The 21541-nt window shown below is 43.5% G+C and overlaps 1 protein-coding gene across 3 annotated transcripts in view; it reads right to left on the reverse strand.

The window, feature by feature from the left end:
- Positions 1-21541, reverse strand: part of MYO18B (myosin XVIIIB) — a 549955-nt gene that overhangs the window by 340883 nt on the left and 187531 nt on the right. The gene's annotated exons all lie outside the window — the stretch shown is intronic.

The following is a 21541-nucleotide window of genomic DNA, read 5'->3' on the forward strand; positions in this document are numbered from 1 at the left end:
TCAGGCCACCAATAAGAGCCAACCTCATCAGTGATGTCACAATGGCTTGATTGTCCTATACTTTTATTACATAGCTCTTTGAGCAGGGACTGTCTTTCTTCTATGTTTGTGCAGCGCTGCGTATGCCTTGTAGCGCTATAGAAATGCTAAATAGTAGTAGTAGTAATAGCAGAAATTTGGGGCCCCTTTTACTAAGTTGCGCCGAGGCCCCCTTTTACCGCAGCTGGTGAAAGGGAAGTCTCGCTTTCCTACAGGAAATGGCCGGGCGGCAAGTAAAGCATTTGCCGCGCAGCCATTTCGGGAGGGGAGGAGTCCTTACCACCACCCTTCAAGGGGGCGGTAAGGGCTCCGTTAACCCGGCGGTAGCCGGGTAGTGCGCGGCACTGCCTGATTACCGGTGGGTACACTCCAGCACTGCAAAAATAAATACATTTTTGTAGTGCCAGAAATGACAGCGCACAAGGGGTGGGAAGTACCGCTGGGCTGCTGTGGTAGCCCGGCGGTACGTCCTGTGTAGCGAACGGTAAGCCCACATTGGGCTTACCGCCGCTTAGTAAAATGAGCCCTTGGAGACTGTCCTGTCAAGGGTCTCCCTGCAAATGACAAGCTGCTCTAGAATCATATTAAAACAAACCCACAAGTGGGTGAGGGCAGAAAACGTTAAAAATGTACATTCATTAAGGCACATTCAGTTCGTTGGGTGTCTTAAAATTTTAATGTGCACAAAATCAATCACAAAGACGTAAATCTATGAATGAATGTGTGTGCAATCAATTTGCACAAATTAAAAAGCCCTAATGCACGCACATAAGTGTTATTAAAATAAGTGTGTAAAACAAACAAACATAAAACCACCTGAAAACTGGGAGTGGAGGAGTGGCCTAGTGGTTAGGGTGGTGGACTTTGGTCCTGGGAAACTGAGGAACTGAGTTCAATTCCCACTTCAGGCACAGGCAGCTCCTTGTGACTCTGGGCAAGTCACTTAACCCTCCATTGCCCCATGTAAGCCGCATTGAGCCTGCCATGAGTAGGAAAGCGCAGGGTACAAATGTAACAAAAATAAAATAGATACTATTGGAGATTCTACATGGAATGTTGCTATTCCACTAGCAACATTCCAAGTAGAAGGCTGCGCAGGCTTCTGTTTCTGTGAGTCTGACGTCCTGCACGCAGACTCGCAGAAGCCTGTGCGGCCACATTGGTGATCTGCAAGGGCCAACTTCTAGTGGAATAGCAACATTCCATGTAGAATCTCCAATAGTAGCAACAGTGGAGGAGTGGCCTAGTGGTTAGGGTGGTGGACTTTGGTCCTGAGGAACTGAGTTCAATTCCCACTGCAGGCACGGGCAGCTCCTTGTGACTCTGAGCAAGTCACTTAACCCTCCACTGCCCCAGGTACAAATAAGTACCTGTATATGTAAGCTGCATTGAGCCTGCCATGAGTGGGAAAGTGCAGGGTACAAATGTAACTAAAAAAAAAAAAAAGACAGCTGAAAATGAACCACCCCGAAAATCCTTCAGAAGAAACAAAGCAGTATTTAAGAAAACTTCCTGTTGCCCTGACAATCTATCGAAAGGCACCTAATCCTCTTTAATAATTAACAGTCATCATTTTGAGACAAGAATTTTAGCCTTTGAAAGCTCACTCACATTCCTATTTTCTTGTCAAATGTCATCCGTGCTTTACTTGAAAGCATTAAAATGTGTTGTATTTTACATCTTGATAGATGCTATGAGGTGCAAGATTGTTCATTTCCCTGAAGTAGGTTGCATCAGAAAGCTAATTATACAGAATGCACACATTTTGTTGCTCCCATTTTAAAAATGTAATGGAAAGAGAAAAAGACATTTTAACGTCAACTCCTTCTTCCTTCAGCCTTTTCTGCTCCTTCAGAAACGGTATTAAATATGAAGAAATTACCCTTCTATCGAAACAGTCGATAGATAATGTATTGAAACTGTAAACAAATTTCAAATTAAATCCCAGATGAATCGATGTCTGCCTGCACTAGATTTTAAATCTGTTTTTGGACTAGGTTTTTACTGATTTATGGTCACATTCCCCTTTAAGAAAAATGCACAGAGGAAGGAATTCAATAAACAGCACTGAAACATAGGTGCCAAAAAACATTTGGCACTAAGGTGGGGAGGGGGGGGGGGTAGGGGGAGGGGGGGGGTAGAGATTCTATATATGGTGCCTAAAATATCTGAAGGTGAAAAGAAAGCACCAGGAGCCTTCAAAATCGGGACAAAAGTTCCTTTAATAATGCAACTTAGACAACAATCTTCCAGCAGAGACCTGACACGGGCCGTATTTCAGAGCACAGCGCCTGCATCAGGGGTTGCAAGAGTTATAGTATCAAATATGTCCAATTTATTTATTTATTGCATTTGTATCCCACATTTTCCCACCTCTTTGCAGGCTCAATGTGGAAATAATGAATAGTGGAAATATATGAGAAAGTATACATTTAGTAATAACAGATGGATTTGGGGTAAGATGGTTATGATAAAACATGATAGTATTTTAACAAACAAACATAGTAAGAAATATTTAAGAAATATATAAGAATTATATAAGAAAATATACATTTGGTAATATCAGAAGGATCTTGGGTAACATAATAACGAAAACATGATAGTAGCTTGGCAAACAAATATCGTAGAGGCAGTTCTGGGTATGTGTACAGGAGTTCATAGCAAAGCTTGTTCCTCCGCACAAGTGTTATACTGAAAGCACTGTCCCTTAATGTTAGGGTCAATAAGGAGGGAACATAAGAACAGGGTCGCTTTACTCATACTATCCCTCTCCTCAAGACCCTTCACTGGCTCCCTATCCGTTTTCACATCCTGTTCAAACTTCTACTAACCTATAAATGTACTCACTCTGCTGCTCCCCAGTATCTCTCCACACTCGTCCTTCCCTACACCCCTTCCCGTGCACTCCGCTCCATGGATAAATCCATCTTATCTGTTCCCTTCTCCACTACTGCCAACTCCAGACTTCGCGCACCCTACGCCTGGAATAAACTTCCTGAGCCCCTACGTCTTGCCCCATCCTTGGCCACCTTTAAATCTAGACTGAAAGCCCACCTCTTTAACATTGCTTTTGACTCGTAACCACTCGCCTCCACCTACCCTCCTCTCTTCCTTCCCGTTCACATTAATTGATTTGATTTGCTTACTTTATTTATTTTTTGTCTATTAGATTGTAAGCTCTTTGAGCAGGGACTGTCTTTCTTCTATGTTTGTGCAGCACTGTGTATGCCTTGTAGCGCTATAGAAATGCTAAATAGTAGTAGTAGTAACATAAGCACCGCCATACTGGGAAAAGACCAAGGGTCCATCAAGCCCAGCATCCTGTCTCCGACAGTGGCCAATCCAGGCTTCAAGAACCCAGCACCCCCCCCCCCCCCAAATAAATAATCATTTTTAATAATGTTCAATGGACTTTTCCCTCAGGAATCTGTCCAAACCCCCTTTAAACTCAGCAATGCCAACTGCTGTCACTACATTTTTTGGCAACAAGTTCCAGAGTCCAACTACACACTGAGTAAAGAAAAACTTTCTCCTGTTTGTTTTGTTTAATATATTTCTTTATTTCAACCTTTTAAACAGCGACAAAGGTCATTGAAATACAGCAAAATATTTTACAAAAGGCATAAATAAAATCCACAAAATAAACTATCATGCTTCCTTAGACCACAAACTATGATACAGTGGGGCTAATGAAAAGAGAAGATTACTTATCTTATATTATTATAATTAAACAAGGTTGCATATCTCTCATTCTACTTGAGCTGTTCTGGTGAATAAAACACATATTTTGTTAATCCCAGCTTTACAATACATTTGCATGGGTATGCTAAGAAAAAGGAACCCCCAACCTCCAATGTCCCTTTTTTCAAAGCAAGAAATGCCTTTCTCTTTTGCTGAGTTTGTTTGGTGACATCGGGGTAAATCCACACTCGCTCTCCTCCAAAAAGAGATTTTGCATTTCTGAAGTATAGTCTCATTATAGAATTGGAATCCTGCTCAAACACAAACGATACTAAAAGAGTAGCTCTTTGTGTTACATTTTCCAAAGATTGTTCTAATAAAAGTGAAACATTATTTAGATCAATGTGACCTTCACCCTCGGTTCCCGTCTTTCCCACTTCCCCTCTGGAATTTTCAATGTAATAAATTTTATTTATTGGAGGCATAACGTCTGTAGGAATTTTTAAATTTTCTTTAAGGTATCTTTTAAATAAATCCAACGGGGAACTTCCTAAGAGCTTAGGGAAATTCAGGACGCGAAGGTTCAGGCGTCTATTATAATTATCTATTTGTTCTATTTTTCGCCTTAAGTCTGTATTATCTTTAATTGTTGTTATTTTAAAGTCTTGTAAATGTTCTATTTCTTTCTCTAGTTTAGTTGTTTTTGCTGCAAATTCTTGTTTCGCCATATCCACTGCATTTTTCATCTCATCAAATTTTTCATTTAAAGTTTGTACCTCACCCGATGTCGTCTGCAAAGCCCCTTCTATTTTCTTCAACAGAGTCCAAATCATCCCTAGGTTTACCTCTGAAGATTTTCTTTGAGAACTTGTCTCAGTTCCCGGCGTCTCCTCCGACAGCACTGCTCCCTCAGACTGCGTTTTCTCCTCCACACTTCCGGTGGCTGAGTACGTCTTCTCCAGAGCTATCTGCGACGCCGGGCACGGAGGGAGTACCAACAACGGTGGCGACAAGGAGACTTCCTCTCCCCGTGAAGCTTCCGCTTCTCCGGTTAACTCCTCTAGGGGATCCCTCTCCTGATTATTCCGAGAGAAGCCAGAGAAGAAGCGTTCAATTCTCGGCTGTGTTGGCGTCGAGTTCGTAGGAGGCGAGGGAAGCCGTTTCACCACGCCTTTCCGCTTGGTATGTGGCATAATTTAAGGTATAATCCTCCCGAGAACATCGAGCGCTTCTCTACTGGTCAATATGCGGCCATCTTGAAACGCCCCCTCCTAATTCTTTCTCTCCTGTTTGTTTTAAATCTACCATATTCTAGCTTCATCTTGTGTCCCCTGGTTTTGTTGTTGTTTGAAAGTGTAAACAAACGCTTCACATCTGTCCGCTCTACTCCGCTCATTACCTTGTAGACTTCTAGCATATCACCCCTCAGCCGCCTTTTCTCCAAGCTGAAGAGCCCTAACCTTCTCAGTCTTTCCTCATAAGGAAGTCGCTCCATCCCTTTTATCATTTTCGTCGCCCTTCTCTGCACCTTCTCCAATTCCTTTATATCTTTTTTGAGATGTGGCGACCAGAATTGGACACAATATTCGAGGTGCGGTCACACCACGGAGCGATACAACGGCATTATAACATCCTCATGTTTGTTTTCCATCCCTTTCCTAATAATATCCAACATTCTGTGGGCTTTCTTAGCTGCCGCAGCACTCTGAGCAGAAGCTTTTAACGTCTTATCAATAAAAAGCTCTGAAACATGGGGGGGGGGGGGGGGTTGGGATTCTATACATGATGCCTAAAATATCTGTACAGAAAACATTTCTGCCCAAGTGTATTAAGCGGCACCTAGATTTAGGTACAGCATATAGAATCCGCTTAGTTGATATCCCAACGCCTAAAACTACATGCGTCCATTTACAACAACGAAAACATGGCGTAAATCCTGGTGCGTAGATTTATTTTTATGTATTTATTTATTGGCATTTATTAACCGCCTTTATGAACAGATTCATCCAAGGCGGAGTACAGCAGGTCCAGTTTAACATAAAATTTACAATTTTGTTATCATAATAGTAAAATGATCAAATATAAACAAATAAAATAAATGAGGTAAACTTGGAAATATGATAAACTAGCCGTTGAGCCCGTAAAAACGGGCTAGTAAAGGAAGGGGGGTTATGTTGGAACGTTACAGAGCAGTTTACGGTCAGACACTGGCAGTGTTCAGTTCAGTCAAAGTTTTCTAGTGTGTGGTGTGGTCAGCCATTGTTGACGATGCTAAGACTTTCTATGAGGCTGAGGGGCCAAGTGTAGATATGTAGATGGGGACAAGATGGGTCGAAGAGAGTCAAATGGGATTAACAGATGGGTGGCTAAACTGAAGGCAAAATCTTTATACAGTTAGTTTCAAGTTAAATTAGTACTCAATATACCACTCAAGAGAAAACTATCAAAGTGCAATTTTTAGTCTATTCAAGGCCCTCCCTTAAGCATAATGCTATCCCCTCCACCAATCTGATCCACCCTATCATTGCGATATAAATTCTCTAAATTCCATATATAGAAATAAGAAAAGGAAATAGAACTACAATAAAAAAAAGAGAAAGCAAAGATTTAGGCACACAGGGATGAGTGGCCTAGTGGTTAGGGTGGTGGACTTTGGTCCTGGGGAACTGAGGAACTGAGTTTGATTCCCACTTCAGGCACAGGCAGCTCCTTGTGACTCTGGGCAAGTCACTTAACCCTCCATTGCCCCATGTAAGCCACATTGAGCCTGCCATGAGTGGGAAAGCGCGGGGTACAAATGTAACAAAAATAAAATAGATACTATTGGAGATTCTACATGGAATGTTGCTATTCCACTAGCAACATTCCATGTAGAAGGCTGCGCAGGCTTCTGTTTCTGTGAGTCTGACGTGCAGGACGTCAGACTCACAGAAGCAGAAGCCTGCGCGGCCACATTGGTGATCTGCAAGGGCCGACTTCTACATGGAATGTTGCTAGTGGAATAGCAACATTCCATGTAGAATCTCAAATAGCAGCAACAGTGGAGGAGTGGCCTAGTGGTTAGGGTGGTGGACTTTGGTCCTGGGGAACTGAGGAACTGAGTTCAATTCCTGGCCCAGGCAGCTCCTTGTGACTCTGGGCAAGTCACTTAACCCTCCATTGCCCGCCGCATTGAGCCCGCCATGAGTGGGAAAAGCGCGGGGTTCAAATGTAATAAAAAATAAATAAAAGTAAAAAAAATATTCTATAACTGCACATTTTAAGTTTTGGAATGCTCATTTCCCCACCCATAACCACTTTTTTTCTTTGCACGCTCGAATTTAGGCGCAGTGCATTATAGAATATGCTTAGCAAGTTCTGCACATAAATTCTGATTATTGGCAATTAGTGTTCATTATTGCTTGATCAAGTGCTGTTATCAATGCTGATTAGCTTGTCAAGCCGATTGTTACGCGCGTTGTCATAGAATCCGGCCGGATTTCAGAGCGGATCTCTAGGCGAGCTATATAGAAGCCAGGGGTAAGAAAATTTGGAGATGAAGAAATTATCAGAGAAAGTAGAAACTCAGGAGAAAGATCTAGCCAAAACTCAAGAAACTCATACAGTGGGGGAAATAAGTATTTGATCCCTTGCTGATTTTGTAAGTTTGCCCACTGACAAAGACATGAGCAGCCCATAATTGAAGGGTAGGTTATTGGTAACAGTGAGAGATAGCACATCACAAATTAAATCCGGAAAATCACATTGTGGAAAGTATATGAATTTATTTGCATTCTGCAGAGGGAAATAAGTATTTGATCCCCCACCAACCAGTAAGAGATCTGGCCCCTACAGACCAGGTAGATGCTCCAAATCAACTCGTTACCTGCATGACAGACAGCTGTCGGCAATGGTCACCTGTATGAAAGACACCTGTCCACAGACTCAGTGAATCAGTCAGACTCTAACCTCTACAAAATGGCCAAGAGCAAGGAGCTGTCTAAGGATGTCAGGGACAAGATCATACACCTGCACAAGGCTGGAATGGGCTACAAAACCATCAGTAAGACGCTGGGCGAGAAGGAGACAACTGTTGGTGCCATAGTAAGAAAATGGAAGAAGTACAAAATGACTGTCAATCGACAAAGATCTGGGGCTCCACGCAAAATCTCACCTCGTGGGGTATCCTTGATAATGAGGAAGGTTAGAAATCAGCCTACAACTACAAGGGGGGAACTTGTCAATGATCTCAAGGCAGCTGGGACCACTGTCACCACGAAAACCATTGGTAACACATTACGACATAATGGATTGCAATCCTGCAGTGCCCGCAAGGTCCCCCTGCTCCGGAAGGCACATGTGACGGCCCGTCTGAAGTTTGCCAGTGAACACCTGGATGATGCCGAGAGTGATTGGGAGAAGGTGCTGTGGTCAGATGAGACAAAAATTGAGCTCTTTGGCATGAACTCAACTCGCCGTGTTTGGAGGAAGAGAAATGCTGCCTATGACCCAAAGAACACCGTCCCCACTGTCAAGCATGGAGGTGGAAATGTTATGTTTTGGGGGTGTTTCTCTGCTAAGGGCACAGGACTACTTCACCGCATCAATGGGAGAATGGATGGGGCCATGTATCGTACAATTCTGAGTGACAACCTCCTTCCCTCCGCCAGGGCCTTAAAAATGGGTCGTGGCTGGGTCTTCCAGCACGACAATGACCCAAAACATACAGCCAAGGCAACAAAGGAGTGGCTCAGGAAGAAGCACATTAGGATCATGGAGTGGCCTAGCCAGTCACCAGACCTTAATCCCATTGAAAACTTATGGAGGGAGCTGAAGCTGCGAGTTGCCAAGCGACAGCCCAGAACTCTTAATGATTTAGAGATGATCTGCAAAGAGGAGTGGACCAAAATTCCTCCTGACATGTGTGCAAACCTCATCATCAACTACAGAAGACGTCTGACTGCTGTGCTTGCCAACAAGGGTTTTGCCACCAAGTATTAGGTCTTGTTTGCCAGAGGGATTAAATACTTATTTCCCTCTGCAGAATGCAAATAAATTCATATACTTTCCACAATGTGATTTTCCGGATTTAATTTGTGATGTGCTATCTCTCACTGTTACCAATAACCTACCCTTCAATTATGGGCTGCTCATGTCTTTGTCAGTGGGCAAACTTACAAAATCAGCAAGGGATCAAATACTTATTTCCCCCACTGTAACTATAATAAAAGAGAATAGAAACATGCAAAGGAAAATAGAGTCTTTGGAAAATTCCCTGAGATCTAATAACTTGACATTTTTGAATTTTCCGACAGTTCCATCGGTTACTCCTAGGGAAATGTTGAACAGATACATAAAAGACATATTTGGAGCTAAGGAAGAAGTAGTAATTCCTCCTTTCTCCCACCTCCCGAGTAAGCCAACAGGAACCCAAGTGTCCGCACAACAATCTGACCCTCCGTTGGATGTGTCAGTAATTTTGGAATTATCAGATTCTGATTTGGTAACTTCTTCCACTTTATTGGCAACTCTGGCTTTAACTCTTGATAAAGTTTGGATAATGAAAATGTTTTTAAAAATCAAGATAAAGAATTTATGGGTCTTAAAATACGCATATTTCCGGATGTTTCTAAAGAGACTCAGAAAAGACGTAGGCAGTTTTTACTGCTTAAGCCAGGAGTTCTTCAGCTTGTTGCGACCTTCTATTTGCGTTACCCATGCAAATGCATAATTCGCTATCAATCGAAGAAATAGATTTACTACTCACGGAATTTCTGGTAGCCAAAAGATCTTTGGAGTTGAGGGAAAGCTAAGGAATATTACCATCAAATTTAAAGCTCTTTATAAAATGGGACACTTAACTGATACAGGTTTCTATATTTTCCTGAAAATTTCCACTCATGTTAATCTTGAATCAATAATTAAGGACTTGAGTGTAACTATTCATTGAAGAATTATGTTCTTATTTGTTTGCAGAAGGAGCTGATATTGTATAGTTTACTTTTTCTGTACAAGTTATTAGCTTGATGATTGTAATAATTAATAGATAAATAAATAAATAAAAAGCGAGGGCGTCTTATATAGAATAGCATTTAGCACAGATCCCAAGCCTCTCAGGCACCCAAGATAGGCGCAGTTAGGCATTATTCTGCAATCCCGCATGCAACTTTTTAGAACAATCCCAGCATGCCCATGGCCATGCCTCTTTTAAAGATACACGCCATGGGAGTTAGGCGCCGTGCCTTATAGAATAGCGTGCATCCAGATGTGTGCGCAAACTTTAATGAGTACCAATTAACATCAATAATTGGTACTCGACCACACTCGGCCACATGAATTTCGGGAAAGCACTAAAAACAGAACTGTTCAGAAGGGCATAACCTACCGACCCAACATAAAAAACCTGGACATCTGCGACACAACTTAACCAAAGATCATAACGGACTTATCCTAACTCTTCCTTTCCCTCTCTAAGTTCTCCCCAATTGTCTTTACCATACAGGTATCTCACTCTACCATAATATCACCTTGATATTAATCGCAACTTGTATTTATTCATACTGAAATTGGTTAACGCCGCTTACGGTACCATGTAAGCCACATTGAGCCTGCAAAAAGGTGGGAAAATGTGGGATACAAATGCAACAAATAAAATAAAATAAATCAAGTAGTTAGTACAGCTCATTATCCTACTCAGCGTTCGGCCTTTTTTTTTCTTTCAAGCCCCTTCCCTCTGGAATTCCATTCCTCTCGGCCTTCAAGCGGAGAAGTCCTATGTTAAATTCCACTCTGCATTAAAAACGTATCTTTTCTCCTTAGCCTTTACCCAGAGCTCCCTGGGATAGTGTGGTAGGCCACAGATGGCAGAGAACATTCTCTTTCTCTCTCTCCTCTTTCATTCTTGTTTCTGTCCTGTATATGATGGAGTTCCTTTCTGTTTCATTTCATTTTGATTTTGGGAACTGCTTTGGTTGTCTAGCTGAAAGGCGGTATATCAAGTCTAATTAATGATAAATGTTAACCTTGGGATTCTAAATATGGTGCCTTAAATTTCCATGCGGAAATCGAAGCGTATTCTATAACAATGTCTGTAAATTAATTGGTTAACTAATCAGTGCTGTTAATTGGATGATAATTTCAATTATCAGCACTAATTACCATTAATTAAGATTTACGCACGCAACTCGCTAAGCGTATTCTGTAATGTGGTGCGCCTAAATTCTAAGTCGCATAGTTGAAAAGGGGGCGCGGTCATGGGTGGGGTGTGGGCGTTTCTAAAATCTATGTGCATTGTTATATAATACATCTGCTGTGTACCTAATTTAGACATAGAAACGTAGACACATGACGGCAGATAAGAGCCATATGCCATCCAGTCTGCCCATCCTCAGTAACCACTAACTTCTCCTTTTCCTAAGAAGTCCCACGTGTCTGTCCCATGCCTTCTTAAACTCTGACACAGACTTCATCTCCATGACCTCCACCGGGAGGCCATTCCATGCATCCACCACCCTTTCCGTGAAAGAGTATTTCCTCAGATTCGTCCTAAGCCTATTTCCTCTCAACTTCATCATATGCCCTCTCATTCCAGAGCTTTCCTTCATTTGAAAAAGGCTCGCCTCCTGTACGTTAACGCCACCGAGATATTTAAATCTCTATCATATCCCCTCTCTCCCGCCTCTCTTCCAGCGTATACATGTTGAGGTTCATGAGCCTGTCCCTATGTTTTCTGACCGAGACTGCTGACCAATTTTGTAGCTGCCCCTCTGGACCGACTCCATCCTGTTTGTATCTTTCTGTAAGTGCGGTCTCCAGAATTGCACACAGTATTCTAAATGGGGACTCACCAGAGACTTGTACAAGGGCACTATCACCTTTTTTCCCTACTGGTCATCCCTCTCCTTATTCATCCGAGCATCCTTCCGGCTTTAGGTGTCACCTTTTCTCCTTGTTTGGTCACCTTAAGGTCATCAGACACAATCACCCCCAAGTCCCGCTCTTCTTTCATACACAAAAGCTCTTCACCCCCTAAACTGTACCATTCCTTCGGGTTTTTGTCACCCAAGTGCATGACCCTGCATTTCTTCTCATTAAATCTTAGTTGCCAATTTTTGGACCATTCTTCAAGCTTCGCTAGATCCTTCCTTATGCTATCCATACTCTCAGGGGTGTCTAACTTATTACAGAGTTTGATATCATCTGCAAAAAGACAAACCTTACCAGACCTTCTGTAATATCACGCACAAAGATGTTAAAACGAGCCGGCTCAAGGACCGACCCCTGAGGTACACCACTTGTAACATCCTTTACCTCAGAGCAAACTCCATTTACCACTATCCTCTGTCACATTCCGTTTAACTAGTTTTTAACCCAGTCAGTCACTTTAGGTCCCCTACCGAGGGCATTCAGTTTACTTATCATTCACCTGTGCGGAACCTTGTCAAAGGCTTTGCTAAAATCTAAGTACACCACATCTAGAGCCCCTCCCACGTCCAACTGTTTGGTCATCCAGTCAAAGAAGTCAATCAGATTTGCCTGACAAGATCTGCCTCTAGTGAAACCATGCTGGCTCGGGTCCTGCAGTCCATTCGATTTGAGAAGCCTCACAATCCTCCGCTTTAGAAGCATTTCCATTAGTTTACTCACCACCGAGGTCAGACTGACCAATCTGTAATTCACAACCTCCTCCTTGCTTCCGTTCTTGTGCAGAAGGACCACATCCGCCCTTCTCCAGTCCTCTGGGACCACTCCAGATTCTAGGGAAGCACTGAACAGGTCAGACAGCGGAGCCGCCAGAACTTCTCCGAGTTCCATGAGTACCCTCGGATGTATCCCATCAGGCCCCATCGCCTTGTCTACTTTTAGTTTAGCCAGCTCCTCATGAACACAGTGTTCCGAGAATCAGTCCTGGTCTACCACACATCCATCCTCATTAGCATTTGTCCTCTGCAGTCCCGCCCCTAGCCTTTCATCCGTGAATACTGAACAGAAATAGAAGTTCAGTTTTACCCTTATCAGCTTCTACATACTCCTCCCCCTCAGCCTTGAGTCTCACAATGCTATTATGGCACTTCTTTCTGTCGCTTACATACCTAAAACATGTCTTGTCCCCTAATTTTACCGTATCGGCTATCTTTTCCTCTTTTTGCCTCGTCGCTTTCCTGACAGCTTTTCCAGCTTCTCCTAGCTTTTCTAGGTATTTTTGCCTGTCTTCCTCTTTCTGAGTCATCTTGTAATGTATAAAGGCTAACCTTTTTTCCCTTATCTTTCCAGCTACTATGTTCGAGAACTAGAGCGGCCTTCTTTCCTCTTACTTTTATGTAATTTTACAACGTAAGTTTGTTGCCTTTAGAATAGCTCCTTTCAGTTTCGCCCACTGACGTTCTACTTCTTTCAGCTATTCCCATCCAACTAACTCTTCCCTGAGAAATTCCCCCATCTCAGCAAAGTTAGTTCTTTTGAAATCTAGGACCTTCAATCTCGAATAGGCCTTCTCCTCCTGCGTCTTAATATTAAACCACACCATCCGGTCGTCACTAGATGCCAAATGATCTCCCACGTAACATCAGAAACATTTCTCCCCGTCAGGTCTTGAATTGTTCTATCCCACGTCGGTTCTGTCACCCACTACTAGAACAATTCTTCCTGTACAGAATCTAAGATCCCTTTCCTTCTAGGCATCAGGATTTATGTCAAGTAAAACATGACATAAATGGTGCGATTTGGTTGTGTGGACAAGCGCTTGGCATTATTCTATATATCACATGGAAATTTAAGCCTATTCTATAAAATGTAGGCGTATTTTACAGAGTACGCCTAGGCATATTTTTTATCCGCGTGGAATTTTCAGGTGCCATATATAGATCTAGCCCTAAATGATTATCCAATTTATTTGCGTGCACATCTCGTAATTGCACCCACAGTTGGGATGCAATTTTAGTGCCATGTATATAGAATCCAGGGGAGATCTTTAGCATTTCAAAGAAAATATGATGTGTACAGCCCTTTTTTTTACAATCCTGCTGTTCTCTTTTTACAGTAGCTGTGGTTATTTAATAAGTATTACTATACACTTTGCATGGAAATGGCTCACATTTCTTATTCTGCAGATATAGTTTAGTAGGTACTAGGGTACTGACTGGTCCACTTAATGTAAAGGAATGACACTTTGGAACATAAAACTGAACCAAGACCTGGATTTTATAACTAATTATGAGCCGTAAAATTCTGCTGCTTATAATCTATTGTGCCCTCTCCCCTTCTCCTAACACTTTTCCTCTTCTGTGACTGGAATGCTTTTTTTTAAATGACGTGTTTATATTTTCTAGCATTGCCGGGGTTTTTTTTTTGTGCACTGTACTTGTCAGGCACGCCAAGTGGAGATGTGAGCCCTTGTGCCCGATGGAGGAAGAATTCCCACCGAGCTGTCGGCCAACCCCGAGTTCCCCCGTGTCTCCCTCCGTTCCCCAGGGGTTGAGCCCCCAGGTGCGGGAAGCCAACAGCAGGAAGAACTGAATCCAGAACAGAGTCCACGGGGCACAACCAGGCAGTGGGCAAAGAAGGTCCAGGCACAAACAGTGGTCAATACCAGGCAGCAGACAGTAGAAAATCCAGGATCAGGCAAAGGTCAATACCAGGCAGCAAACAGAAGAAAAACCAGAAGCACTGCAACTACCCAGAGAACTGAATAGAAGCCGGTGTGGGAGGACTGGTGGACTGGCTTTAAATAGTGCAGGAATTAGGCCCAAACATGCACAGCTGTCTTCAAGATGGCTGCCCAAACGGAGAAGCCCTCAAGCCCAAACATGGGCTTCCTTCCTGCGGCTGCCCAACACCAAGATGGCCACCCCCTCCTAAGACGCCCATCTCTGAGATGGCCGCCCTCTCCTGGATATGCCCAAATCCAAGATGGCTGCCATCTCTTCAGATGCCCATACCTTGCGCAGGCAGGGAACATGACACTACTCTGATCTGAGCTCTCAAAAACTAGCCAAGGAACACATCTGGGCCCCTTTACTAAGCTGTGGTAAATAATATTGCGTGCTTACCGCAGGTTACAAAACTACTACTGCAGGGCGCGTTCAGGCGTCCTGTGGTAGATTGGGGATCAGAATGCACTTCCCACATGCTAAAAAACAGATATCATTTTTTAGTGTTAGGGGCAGAGAGTAGGCGTGTACTGTGTTAATCAATTGGTGCAGATATATCGCTATGCGCTAACTGAAGAGGATGTGGTTAGCGCATGACCCTTACCACCTAGAAAATAGGTATCAGTAAGTGCTCATGCTCTAATGGCCAAACGCTAATGGAGAAATCAGTGCATGGTCATTAATATGGAAAACAGGGCCATTCTACTGCCGCAATAAAAGTGGTCTCAGCATGTGTTCAGGAGCCGTTAACTCAAACGCCACTGAACAAATCCTAATACTAGCCAGGGCCGCCAAGAGGGGAGGCAATATTCCCCCGGGCCCAGCGCTTGGCCCATCTTTCTCCTACTCCTGATGGGACCCGGGTGATCGTATCCCTATAGGATTAGGAGAGAAAATTCCAACGCCAGGTCCCCCATAGAGGCTGGGGAGGAGCACACAGGGCTTTGGGGCCTGTGGTTTGGCTAGCAGGGGGTTCCCAAGCCCCACCAGCATCAGCCTTCCTCCAGCACTGTTTTCCACCGCAGGGAAGGCAAAGTTATTTATGGTGAAGCCCCGGGATAGATGACCGACCTCATAGACCTACCAACCAGAAACACAGTCGTATCAACACGTACATACTTAAATCTCCACTACCCAAGCTGTAAAGGACTCAAATACAAATCAACTTATGCATCCAGCTTCTCCTCCATAAGCACACAACTGTGGAATGCATTACCAAAAGCTGTGAAAAGAACGTATGACCACCTCAACTTCCAGAAGGTACTAAAGACCAACCTGTTCAATAAGGCTTACCCTACCGACCCAACTTAAGTGCCTGAACCCTGCAACACAATGTAACTAAAGCTCGTAATGAACACTACATACCGTATTTTTCGGACTATAAGACGCACTGGACCATAAGACGCACCTAGGTTTTAGAGGAGGGAAATAGGAAAAAAAAAATTTGCCTTTTCCCTCCTCTAAAACCTAGGTGCTCCGGTGCGTCTTGTCCGAATCCCTCCCTCCAAGTTCGGGATCGCCCTCAGGGTTACCTCCGAAGTTAGAGATTTGGCTGGCCGGCCGGCTGGCCCTCCCCCTGGCCCTGTCACCACTTCTCCCTACTCACGCGATCTTCCCTGGTGGTCTAGTGACGTCGGGGCAGGAAAGAGCCCCCTCTTTCCTGCCCAGCGCGCTGCTCTCCATCCTCCCGTATGCATTGCTGCCTGACGGTCTCGGCGAGATTCAAAATGGCCACCGAGAATTGAAGTCTCGGCGGCCATTTTGAATCTCGCCGAGACCGTCAGGCTGCATACAGGAGGATGGAGAGCAGCGTGCTGGTCAGGAAAGAGGGGGCTCTTTCCTGCCCCGACGTCACTAGACCACCAGGGAAGATCGCGTGAGTAGGGAGAAGTGGTGACAGGGCCGGGGGGAGGGCGATCCCGAACTCGGAGGGAGGGAGGGCGGGCGGGCGGCCTGCCAGCCGGCCGGCCGGCCAGCCGGCCAGCCAAATCTCTACCTTCGGACTATAAGACGCACCCCCCATTTTCCTCCCAAATTTGGGGGGAAAAAAGTGAGTCTTATAGTCCGAAAAATACGATAATTCTCCTTCTCTGATTCACAATGTGTCTGTAACATATGAACCTCATTCAACTATAACATCACTTTGTACTTGTTTCTCTACCGGAGTTGACAAACACATTCACGGTACCATGTAAGCCAGATTGAGCCTGCAAATAGGTGGGAAAATGTGGGCAACAAATGCAACAAATAAATAAATGTGGCGAACAGTGCTGGAGGAAGGCTTCTGCTGGTGCAGCTTGGGGATCCCCACCTCCCAAGATATGTGGAGTTGCGGTGGGGGGCAGAGAGGTGGGGCAAAATGTGCCCCTCCACTTTGGGCTCCGCCCCTCCCAATCTTTTTGTGTTTGGCTATGCGGGGGGGAGGGCAGCAGCGGCAGTCCTGGGGGAACCTGACAGCATTAGTCCTGCCCCGGGCCCAGTTCAGTCTCTCAGCAGCCCTGACACTAGCAGGTTAACTGCTCCTAAGACGCCACAAGGTGAAACGCAGAACTGTGTCGAGCCGTTGAACTGTTGTGAATGAAATTTGAACCACTGGACAGTTGAGCTGCTAAGCTGGTATTCAGCTGGTTTGAGAACTATGTAGCTGCATCTTTGTTGGCAGCATGAAGCCATTTGAGGCTTTATTCCAAGAAGATAAACTTTTGGGATATTTTCCAGGATGATGTGTTGAGTTTATTTCTCAGCACAAGTTAGGATCGTGAGGAAGTCCTTCGGGCAGCTAACTGAAAGTTGTTGACACTCAGATTCATTTTTGCTTTACCATTTCAAAGACCAAGAGGTTTGTCTCATCTTACAATTTGGAAGGCCATAGTCAGTTTCTCCTGACATGAGACATTCTGCACTAGCAGATAAGTATTTTGAGAGAACGCCTGAGATATGAACATTATAATGACTATTTAAGGTGGATTATGATCTCAAAGCAGCTTTGAAGGACTGATGGGTTGTAATGTGATTTATAATGTATATTTTTATATCTGTACTTAGGGGCTTGAATCAAAGGTGTACAGTGCACTCCATTTAAGTGCACGTCGGCATAAGCGCATGCTCTGTTTAACTGTATGCCGTACTTTGGTCCCATTTTTGGCGCCACCAATTTCTATGGGGACAAACTTCGGTTTAGCGCACCACTGATAAGTGCAAGATTCACTTATATGCATGGTTTAAGACCGCTCCTCTGCAGGAAAGACTCCGCATAATCGCACGCACGAAATATGGAAGCTGATTGGCACGTGGCAAAGGGGCGATAAATTTGAAATCTCATTGGTTAACTGCCACAGGCAGAATAAGCGAAAGAAAGTTGTTTAGAGTGTACACTGGAGTCCTCGTCGTCATTGCGCAACTATAAGACTTTAACACTGGCTGAACAAATAGAAGTTCTTAAAAAAATTAGAAAACAAACAAAGTCAAGCATCTATTGCTAAAGAATATGGTGTCAATCCCAGTCAAATTTCGCGTATCTTGAAGCAGAAAGATCAGCTTCTAGAAGACTGGCAAAACAATACAAATCCACACAGGAAACGTAAACGGGCGGGAAAAGCTGAGGATGTAGAAGATGCTCTTCTTTGGTGGTTTTCTCAAGTCAGGAGCAGACAGTTTCCTGTCAGTGGTCCACTGCTTATGGAGAAAGCTAATCAGCTAGCTGAAAGTCTTGGACTAACTGAGTTCAAAGCCACTGTTGGATGGTTGGAAAGATGGAAGGAGAGGAACAACATAAAATTCAAGAAACAGCATGGTGAAAAACAAGACGCTGATGACTTTGGTGCTGAAAATTGGGTTGTTTCAGTTCTTCTTACCATCTTGAACGAGTTTGCACCTCGTGACATTTTCAGTGCTGATGAAAACGGTCTTTACTGGCGAGCGATTCCTGGTGGAACACTTGCATTCAAACAAGCTGAAATTGCAGGAAGTAAAATGTCGAAGGACCGACTGACGATCCTCCTTTGCTGCAATATGGATGGGAGTGAGAAGTTGGAGCCACTCGTCATTGGAAAGAGCAAACAGCCCCGTTGCTTCAAGAATGTTAAGCGATTTCCTGTGTCATACGAGGCTAACGCAAATTCATGGATGACTGGGGAAATTTGGAAGCAGTGGCTAAAGAAGTTAGACACTAGAATGCGGGCACAAAAGCGTCAGATTTTGTTGCTTTGTGATAATTGTGCTGCACACAGTGATGTCAGGCTGTCTAACGTCAAGGTGGTTTTCCTGCCACCAAACACTACCTCTCGATCCAACCTATGGATCAGGGCATAATAGCCAATTTCAAAAACCATTATCGGGCTCTTGTGCTACGTCGTCTGAGATAATCACATACAGAGTGCTACTGCACAACCTTCTCTGTCTAACTACTTTGTAGCTCCATTGTGTGCCCCCTAGTCCTAGTATATTTTTGAAAGAATAAACAAGCAATTCACGTCTATCCGTTCCACTCCACTCATTATTTTATAGACCTCTATCATATCTCCCCCTAAGCCGTCTTTTCTCTGAGCTGAAGTGCCCTAGCCACTTTAGCCTTTTCTCATAGGGAAATCGTCCCATCCCCTTTATCATTTTTGTTGCCCTTCTCTGTACCTTTTCTAATTCCACTATATCTTTTTTGAAATGCAGTGACCAGAATTGCACATAGTATTCCAGGTGCGGTCGCACCATGGAGCGATACAAAGGCATGAAAACGTCCTCACTTTTGTTTTCCATTCCTTTCCTAATAATGTCTAACATTCTATTTGCTTTCTTTGCACACTGAGCGAAGGATTTCAACGTATCATGAACACACGCACAATCAAAACACAAAAACAATAAATAACAAAACAACCAAAAAATACAATACATTCATGCCAATTAACAGCTAATTATGCTATTAAGTTCTATGTGCAACCGCTGTTATCCTAATACTTGTGCACACAACTTTGGGCTACTTTTCCTAAGCGGCAGTAAGCCCAAAGTGGTCTTACCGCTCGCTCAACATATCCGGCACTACAAAAATATATTTAGTTTTGTAGCGCCGGAGTGTACCCGGCAGAAATAGGGCGATGCCATGAGCTGCCCGATTACCACCAGGTTAGCGCTGGAGCCCCTACTGCCACCTCAATGGGTGGCGATAAGGGCTCCCCCCGAAATGGCTGTGCGGCAAGTGCTTTACTTGCCACATGGCCATTTCCTGCAGGAAAGAGAGACTTCCCTTTTACCCGCTGCAGTAAAATGGGCCCTTTTGCGCTAAGCCTGAGTGCGCAAGTTGGTAGAATTAGGAGTACATGGATACTGGCTTCCAAAGTTCCCTGCATACACTCTGGTGCTATCCAGACATGCCAGGGATAAGGTATTGCATTGCACTTAGCTGTACATATATTGCTGATATTCAATTGCTCTCCGTATCGTTGAGTGGTTTAATTTCAGTCTAGCAAAATTCTGCAATGTGTTTAGCTGCTGCCGGCAAGCACTCGGCATTGAATATATGTATTTTGTTATTTTAAAATGCCGTGGCCAGGTTTAAAAATACACTTGCTGTCAGGTATAACTATTGATATAAAAAAAACCCAGAAGAAACCAGTCTTCGCAGAAAACAAATGAAGAGCAAAACAGCGAAGAAGCCTAAAAAAATGATGAGAAAAGGACGACCTTATAGAAATCAATTTTTAAAAAAGTTTAGAGGTGTGGTAGCCGTGTTAGTCCACTCTTAAAGGTTATCAATCGAAATCAAACAAAATAAAACATGGAAAAGAAAATAAGATGATACCTTTTTTATTGGACATAACTTAATACATTTCTTGATTAGCTTTCGAAGGTTGCCCTTCTTCGTCAGATCGGAAATAAGCAAATGTGGTAGCAGATAGTATATATCAGAGAAACATCAAAGCATTACGTTGACAGTCTGACAGAGTGGGGTGGGGGGTATGCATGCGGACATCAAAGCATTTCATTGATATTCTAACAGGATGGGTGTTGGTAGGTGAGAGGAGGGTAATAAACAGAGAAATACACACAACAAACAGGACTTAATAAGGATCTGGATTTTCTAACTCATTATAAACCATAAAGCTTTATGTCTCTGTTGATCACCCCACCCCTCACCTATCCACACCGATCCTGTTAGAATATCAATGATATGCTTTGATGTCCCCATGCATACCTCCTACCCACCCCCATCCTCCCACCCTGTCAGAATGTCATAGTAATGCTTGAATGTTTTCACTTATATACACTGTCAGCTAGCACATTTGCTTATTTCCGATCTGACGAAGAAGGGCAACCTTCGAAAGCTAATCAAGAAATGTATTAAGTTATGTCCAATAAAAAAGGTATCATCTTATTTTCTTTTCCGTGTTTTATTTTGTTTGATTTCTATAGATTCTACATGGAATGTTGTTATTCCACTAGCAATATTCCATGTAGAAGTCGGCCCTTGCAGATCACCAATGTGGCCGCGCAGGCTTCTGCTTCTGCTTCTGTGAGTCTGACGTCCTGCACGTATGTGCAGGACGTCAGACTCACAGAAACAGAAGCCTGCGCAGCCTTCTACATGGAATGTTGCTAGTGGAATAGCAACATTCCATGTAGAATCTCCAATAGTAGCAACATTCCATGTAGAATCTCCAATGGTATCTATTTTACTGTCATAGTAATGCTTGAATGTTTTCACTTATATACACTGTCAGCTAGCACATTTGCTTCTTTCCGATCTGACGAAGAAGGGCAACCTTCGAAAGCTAATCAAGAAATGTATTAAGTTATGTCCAATAAAAAAGGGATCATCTTATTTTCTTTTCCATGTTTTATTTTGTTTGATTTCTATTGATAACCTAAAAAAGTTTATTAATAAAAATTATTTTAAAAAAGGGGTGAATCGAGACTCGACACAGCTGTGTTTCGGCCTATCAGGCCTGCATCAGGAGTCTTTTCACCATGCAGAGATCCTTGTTTTCATTTGTGAGTAGTTTGTGAGACGTCAACAGGAGCACAATTTATCGATATAGCCTTGGCTGTACTCCCAATACGATATGTCTTTAACGAGAAATCCGAAAAATAGATCGAGCAGAAGCTTCGACACAAGTTTTCAATATAACTACTCACAAACGAAAACAAGAATCACTGCATGGTGAAAAGACTCCTGATGCAGGCCTGATAGGCCGAAACACAGC

The sequence above is a fragment of the Microcaecilia unicolor genome, chromosome 11, assembly GCF_901765095.1.
Source record: "Microcaecilia unicolor chromosome 11, aMicUni1.1, whole genome shotgun sequence".
Taxonomy (NCBI): domain Eukaryota; kingdom Metazoa; phylum Chordata; class Amphibia; order Gymnophiona; family Siphonopidae; genus Microcaecilia; species Microcaecilia unicolor.